This window comes from Choloepus didactylus (assembly GCF_015220235.1).
Source record: "Choloepus didactylus isolate mChoDid1 chromosome 26 unlocalized genomic scaffold, mChoDid1.pri SUPER_26_unloc1, whole genome shotgun sequence".
NCBI lineage: Eukaryota > Metazoa > Chordata > Mammalia > Pilosa > Megalonychidae > Choloepus > Choloepus didactylus.
Window position 1 is genome coordinate 3,847,169 of NW_023637614.1, and position 7,014 is coordinate 3,854,182.

A 7,014-nucleotide genomic window follows, 5' to 3' on the forward strand; every position below is an offset into this window, starting at 1 on the left:
CAACTGCCATTTTGTCAGCCTCCTAAACTTTCAATTTTAATGTCACAAAAAGAATTTTAAAGTTAAATAAGACCTACATCTACCTCACACAACACATTTTTTTTTCAATACATTCAGTTAGTGCTACCACCTAAGAGTTCTCATGTTTGCCTTTCTCTGAATTGCCACTGCTAAAATCCATCTTATCTCACTTGGACAAAAGCAATTTCCACTCCCAAATTATCTCAAGCCCTCTTCTTACCCTCCCCATGTGCTTTGTCAATAGCACTTTTATGTCTTTAAACAACCCCTTTCTATCCTATTCCCCTTCCATAGAGCTCTGATACTTATATCCCATTAACAATTGTCACCCCTACCCATTTCCATACTTTTGAAATCACCATCATTAACCCATCTGAACATATTAGATTATCATCACCCCTCACTAGCTTCTGTCTATCATTAGGTCCCCAGTGTTCTATATTATAAGACATAGATTTTACATTCTTCAGAGAGTTCATAGCAGTGGCAACATGCAATATCTCTCCATTCCTGTCTGATGTATTTCACTCAGAATTATATCTTCAAGTTTCATTTGTGTTTCCATATGTTTCAGGACCTTGTTCCTTCTTACTGCTGCATCATATTCTATAGTATGTATATACCATGTTTTGTTTATCCACCTCTTCTTAGGTCCATGGCCCATGACTTGGCTGGGAATAACTGACTTGGGAAAACTGTCTGGGGTGACTTTCCTCCAAGAATTTATCTTTCATTGTTTCAAGCTGCTTTTGCTTGGAATACAAATTCTGGGAGGGAAGTCACCCCAGACAGAGCTTTCCCAAATCAGTTTTTCCCAGGCAAATCATGGGCCAGAGTCCCATGAAGAGGAGTCAGACTGGCTCCAAGGCAACATGTGGAAGGAGGTCAGGAAGGGTGACAAACTTCCAACACCTTCCCAAAGATGATCTTTCTTGACCTGCCTTGCAATTGCAGCCCTAACTAACTAACAACCCCCAACCTCTCCCCATAACACCCCCACCAGCATTTGAGGAAGCACTGCAACTTTAAATTGTTGCTGTCCCTGTCTGGGGCCTGGGTTGACAGGTGGCCACTGCTGACCCTCTCCAGACCAATGGCTCAGAGCCAGGACCTGGCAATCTGAATCTGTTAATTCAAAAGCCATGATCAGTGATTTGCCATGCACAACACTTTCCATGGGGAAAAGGATGTTTAATTCCCTTTCTGTCACCAGCAAACCAGCCAGGGCTGGATCCCATGCTGCCAATCTTGAGGGTTGGGGGCTGGGTACCAGTAGCCAACATGTGGAGAGAGAAATTAATGGTTCTTTACTGTAATTTATCAGCCTCTTCCTCCTGCTCTTCCTTGGATGCTACAGTGTTCTCTCCTCTGGAGTTGCAAAAATAGTTGTTTCAGACACTTACTGCCTTTTCAATAGTTTTGGTGGAAGGACTGAGTCCTGGAGTTCCTTACTCAATCACCTTCCCTGGAAGAATATAATCTTCTTAAAGCAAATATTGGCATAACCTTTTATCTTTTTCTCACTCATGCACTGTTTAGCCTTGTGATTTTTTTTTTCAGTAAGATCCTTTCATGCCCTAAGGTTAAAAGATAACTTTACTTTTGTGCTATAAAATTTAATATATCGTTTTCTAAAATAGTATATTTGATGTGACTTAAGGGCCTTTCTGAATAAAATATTTCATGGACCCTATTTGACTGTACTTGTAAAATTTTGAATGCACTCCATTACACTCTAGAGACTGACATTGAAGCCAAATGATAAGTAAAAGTGGAACAAATTTATTAATTTCTTTTTAAAACATTGAAATTTCAACTAAAACTAAGCATAATTTCAAGATATATATTAGAATTTTTTCATCTTAATTACATCCACAGGTTAAGGCACTCATTAATATAAGTATAATTAGACAAATGGCAAGATGCCAAGTAGTGATTTTTACTATATAAAAGTTAAAATATTCTGTATTTTGTAAGACCATTGAATTTGCAAAGAGAATTTGATCTGAAAATTTCAATGGACAGATTATAAATATATTTTTAAATCAGACAACTCTGTACTAAAACTCTGTTCTAAAGCATAAGAGGGAATGATGGTAAACCTCATCACAACTAAACACCAACACCAGTTTATTTCCTTGTTTACAAGAGATTGATATAATTTAACAAAGTTTTAAGAAAGCTTATGGATATCTTGGAATGGTAAATGATATTTACTGCAGCTGGGAGATTTTTTTGGAACAATAAGGCAATTGTCATTAATGTATTTTTGGACTGACACAATGAACAAAGAAACAAAATGTACCAGTAATATTTGAAAGAATTTGATGGTTTAGTATTTTATTCCTTAGTCATCAGTCATTTAACTTGTTTTTCCCTTTTAAAGTCTTGGCTCAGTGTTCATGAATATTGTGTCATCTAGCTTATTGTAGCTTCCTTCCCCTCAAGCATAGTAGATAAGTAATAATTGGATCCCTGCACAGAGTGCAGTGCTTTATATGAGTGGATGTGTATTTATATGGAAAAAAGACAACAGCCACAGTGAAAATTGATTCAGTGTTTAAATACAATTTTAATAAAACCTTAAATCCCTTGTAAATTTTCCCATTAAATTCTAATACTTTGTAATACTAGAGGCAAGTAAACTATAATTAACATATTATGAAATAGAACTTTAGTTTATGAAATGAGAAGCATTGGTCATGTGTAGCATTACTTCATTACCCATTAATTAACATCACATAAATAATGTAAAGTTTATAGAACGTTAAAAATTTAATCTTGGAAGGCAATTTTACATACTGTGATGTAACATTACTTTCTCATTTTGATTAAATCCTTCTTTGACAAATAACTTCTATCCAAATAACAATTTTAAACCATAATTGAAATAGAACTCATCTTCCAGGATTTTTAACATTTCTTTAGCAGCCAGAAGTAAAGAAAACTCTAAACATACCATTAAAAAGTTTTTTTACTCCATTATGTACTCTTTTGTTGATGGTAGCACAGATAATTGAAAAAATATTTCTAAAATTTTAAATCAAACAGTTTTTAGACTGAAAACCTTCAGCCAGCTATAATTTTTAACCTACCCACCTAGTTCTAGGGGGCAGGGATAGAAATATATAATACATTGTGAAATTGCTGTTGTAAAAATATAATCAGTGCATTTTTTAAAAAGCTAAAGAAACAACATGATACAGTCATGGGATATGAAAATGTTCACCTTATTCATTTTATTCACAGAAAAGTGCTGGTGGTCCCTAATGAGCATAGAAGCAAGGAAATAGGAACTACAGTAGTGAGCAAAACAAAGCAGGAAGGGATAAAACCAGGGCAGAGTATGGGTGAGGGAAGTTTTAAGTGGTCAGAGTGACAAAAACAGGAAAAGAATAAAATCTGGGGTCCCTGCCAGATCTTGTTAGTAGTCTTTGTTATGTCAGAGTATTTATGAAAGTAAATGAGCAACATCTGGTGAAGACTCTTCAACCAAAATATTCAAAACAAAGCCAAGGAGAAGAGAAAACAGGCTTGTGGGAAAAACTAAAATCTAATAATTTCCAACAGAAATTTTAACAATTTCCAGATCAATTTTCATTGCATTGAGGAACCTGAATTCTTATACCCAGTATCATCTGTTAATCCCAGAGAACAGTATCATTACAGACAAACATGTCTTAATTTTGCTTTACATATAGCTTTCACATTGTGACTTGTTCAAAAATCTTCAAAGGATTCATGATTCCTGTATAGAGAATTAAAATTTCTTTAGCATGTTCAAATTTCAGTCTCAAATTGTCCAATGCCATTTTTTAAGTTGCACCTACATTTTGCTCTCTCTTTAAATACTCTGATAAAAGAAACTTTTCATGAAATTTTGGATCTCACACCTAAGTTTTGCTCTCTCTATAAATCCTCTGATAAAAGAAACTTTTCATGAAATTTGGGAGCTCATATAGGGCTAATGTGGAAGCAAGTAGAGAAATGTTCTGAGTGGCTGACATTAAGTTTCCATTTTACACGGGGTCCTTATAGTGGGGAGCAGATACACATTGACTAGAATGGTATGCTTGTTCTATTCTGGACTGAAATTAGTTTTTTCAAGTGTTATCAGCAAAACAACAGAGTGTTCCATTTTTCTCAGAAAAGCTCTGCAGATCAATTGTTTCTGTCCTCTGGAAAAGCTCTTATCAGAAAGGCATCTTCTTCTGGCAATATCCATCTTATTTTACTTAACCCTCCTTCACCTAACTGGACTTACTAGAAGCAGTTCTTCTAACATTCCTTATGTTTCCATTCCACACCATGGAAAAAGCCTTTTTCTCTCCCTATTTTACTTTCATCTTTTAAATTGTACATTGCAGAGGATTGGAGAATTTCAAACTACAGTGAGCACTTCATTCTCAGAAATTCAATAGCCCGTGTCTAAGCCAGAAACACCTGAGATTTGCAGGTGGTCTTTTAATTATGAACCTGTACATATTGTTTTCCCAGCAAAATAACTAAACAGTAATACTTTGTTTTATTGTAACTATCACTTTAAAGTTTGCTATTTATAGAAATTGCTTTCAGACAAACAAATTCATTATTAAATAATCCATAATGCTGTTAGCTAAATATGAAGTGTATATATTTGTTACATTATAGTGTGCTTTTTCATGTTCACAGACTTGAATGTTATCTTCTGAATCTCTTTTTCTGTTTCTAGCTACATATCAGCATCATGAAGCACTGTTTTTCCTGACTTCTGGATTTTTATCTTTAATGTTTTAGTCATTTTTGCATGGGAATGAAAATATAACAACATGAGAAAGTACAAGTGTTTTTCTGCATTTTTTTCTGGTATGATAGCTGTGAATTGAACTAGGTAACAGCAGAAGTAAAGGTATGACAAAGGTTTGGCAATAGTAGACAAAAGTTTTATCAATAGATTTGGAATTCTAACTGTTATTTTCAACCAAAAGACTTGTTTGCACCAGCAGTATAATAATATTTAGATAGGGACAAAAGTTAAAAGCAGGCATATATGTAGGGACTACCCTGGAGAAATAGGGATGCATCATCATTGAGACTGTGAAAAAAACAGTCATTCTCTTCATGAAAATATATGTGTGAATTCAAAACATAATTACAGAATCTGTGGATAGCCAGCCAAGCAGCCAGACAGCCAACCATGCTCAACTTCAGCTCTTCTCTCCAGCAGGCTGCAAAGGAAAGAATGGAAATGATTTTAGAAAGGTCAAAAGAGTGTTTATACCTGGAATAAAACTGCAGAAAAAAAGTGATTTTGAAGCTGTGGAAGCCCTTATGTCAATGAGCTGTGGTTGGAAATCTGATTTTAAGAAACACATTGAAAACAGTCCTGTTATGCCAGTGTCTGATATGTTGGAGGAAGAGAATCTGCTTCCTGGTACACCTGATTTTCATACAATCCCAGCATTTTGTTTGACTTCACCTTACAGTCCCTCTGACTTTGAACCCTCTCAAGTGTCAAATCTGATGGTATCAGCCCTATATACCGGACACTTCAAATCATTCTCAGAAACTTCTGAGCATCACATTGCTCCTTTCAAGGAGGAAGATAAGAGCCCAGTATCTTCCCCCAAACTCCCCAAGGCTCAGGCAACTGGTGTGATTCATCACACAGCAGATGCCCAGCTGTGTAACCGCTAATCCTGCCCAGTGAAAGCAGCCAGCAACCTCAACTGTCAGGACAATTCTTTCCACAAAAGAACTCACCAATATGGGTTGAGGCGTCAAGAAAAAACATACCATGTGCAGTTGTGTCACCAAACAGATCCAAATGTGAGAGAAACACCATGTCAGATGGTGATGACAAAGCAAGTGCTGCACTTTATGACTTTGCTGTGTCTTCCTCAGAGTCAGTCATCTGTAAGTCTCAGCCAGCTCCCCCATCTCCACAACAAAAGCTGTTGTTGGTCTCTCCACCTGCAGTGTCCACAGGGGGAGTGCCACTTGTGCCTGTCACCAGCCAGATGGCTCCCCTCCTTGCAAACAACCCTGTTGTGACAACAGATGTTCCCAGCACTCCACCCATTCAGTCCCCAGCTGTCTGCCCTCCTGTTGTATTCATGGGCACTCAGGTGTCCAAGGCATGGTCGTGTTTGTCATACCCCAGCCCATTGTCCAGAACCCCAAGCCTCCAGCAGTGAGCACGAATGGAAGTAGAATCTCTCCCATTGCCCCTGATCCAGGGTTTTCCCCTTCTATCAACAAAGTCACTCATCAGATTGATTCATTGAAGATAAGATGTCATATCTGTAGCCACCCAGGATGTGGCAAAATGTACTTGGAAAGTTCTCATCTGAAGGTTCACATGAGAACACAGGAGAAAAGCCTTTTAGCTGCAGCTGGAAAGGTTGTGAAAGGTGGTTTGCCCATTCTAGTGAACTGTCCAGACACCAGTGAACCCACATGGGTGAGAAGAAATTTGCCTGTCCCATGTGTGAATGGCACATCATGAGGAGTGATCACTTGACCAAGCATGCCTGGCACCATCTGTCAGCCAAGAAGCTACCAAACTGGCAAATGGAAGTTAGCAAGTTAAATGACATCACCCTGCCTCCAGCCCTACCCCCACACAGTGATGGATCAGAAGGTGAAGAATCACAACCAACTCCAGTCATAGCCAGAAGCCACTGGTGATACAAAAATGCCTCCACTGCAGGTCTGTGGCCCTCCAGTGTGGGCTGAAAACAGCAGCCCCACAGCCTTGGGTGAAGATCCAGCCTGGGTTAGATGACAAGATGTGCTGTGGCCACATGCAGGTCACAGAAAGGCAGATTTCATTTCTTATCACATAAGAGAGATGAGAAAGCTTTTACTCTTTTGAATTTTTTTGAAGGTTTCAGATGAGGTCAACATAGGTAGCACAGATTTTTAATTTCTGTGCACACTTTGTTACCTTTCTTTCACTGTATATACTTGAGACCAACTTTTCAATGTGATTCTTTTAAAGCACTGGTTTCA

General features: G+C 37.6%; 1 pseudogene; it reads left to right on the plus strand.

Moving 5' to 3' along the window:
- Positions 1 to 5,197: 5,197 nt before the first annotated feature.
- LOC119525728 lies at positions 5,198 to 6,690 on the plus strand (annotated as a pseudogene).
- The last annotated feature ends 324 nt before the right edge of the window (positions 6,691 to 7,014 follow it).